The sequence below is a fragment of the Chaetura pelagica genome, unplaced genomic scaffold, assembly GCF_000747805.2.
Source record: "Chaetura pelagica isolate M959 unplaced genomic scaffold, ChaPel_1.0 scaffold86, whole genome shotgun sequence".
In the NCBI taxonomy this organism is placed as follows: domain Eukaryota; kingdom Metazoa; phylum Chordata; class Aves; order Apodiformes; family Apodidae; genus Chaetura; species Chaetura pelagica.
The window spans coordinates 392,194-393,279 of NW_009953612.1; positions in this window are offsets into that span (position 1 = coordinate 392,194).

A 1,086-nucleotide genomic window follows, 5' to 3' on the forward strand; every position below is an offset into this window, starting at 1 on the left:
TGCGGGTTCGAGACCCGCTCACTCCTCTCCGCTGGCTCCCTCTTCTTGTCTTTGCCTCGCTCCTCAGGGAGCTCCTCTGATCATCGCACCTACCTGGGGAGTTACCCAAGATAAACGGCGCCTGACTTGAGCCATTTCAGAGCCAGGCTTGTCTTGAATTAGCCTGAATGAGCATCCCACCCTTCCCTTCCCAGGGGATGTTCTCTGCTCGAGGTGGGGTTGGGAATGGTGTGGGGGGCAGCCTTCCCTCCCCTGAGCCCTTCTCCTCACCCAGGCACTTGGAAAAGCACGACCACTGGGTTCTATATGTTGATGGAGCCTTCCACGACCACCTTTCATCTCTTTGCCTCTGTCCCCTATGTCTTCACATTAGAGCAACTCAAGAGAAATCCAGGATCTCTGCTGGACACCCCAGAGGGAAGGTCCAGGGAAACTCAGCCCTCTTGTCCATCAAGTTACTTCCTTGGCCACTTGGAAAATGTGGATAGTTCTTGGCGATGTGATTCCTCCCACATAAGAGGAGGGAAAAGTCACCAGCAACCACCAAGGTCTCTGGGAGCTGACCCATCACTCCACCACCTCTGTGACCACCATGTGTCCCCTTGGGACCAGCACTTACAGCATCACCCATAAATTACTGCTGATTTCCCACATCCTCGTGTGAAAAACAGAAGCCAGAAGCTCTTCCCACATGACACCACAGCCAGGTGAGGGGCTCAGATGGGACCAAGGTCAACCCTCCACAACAACCACTGTGGGTTTGTGGAGATAGGTCTTGATAAGCTGTCTTGGTGTCTTTTCCATGAGATCTCCAACTCAGCTAACAAAGAGCTCCATCAAGGGACCTCCATCAAGGATGGTCACCTTAAAACCACAGTATCAAAACTGGATGATGCTCAGTAAGTCTATTGAAAAATAAGTCTTAAAATACAATGTCAAAGAGGGAATCCACGATGCAAGAGACTCTAGAGGGAGAAAACTCAGGAGAAAACACAACTCAGTGCTGAAGCTTGTGAGGATGTCAAGGCCATGCACCTACAGAAGAAAACGTGGGTAACAGTGTCTTTGGGGGGGCAACACTGCAGG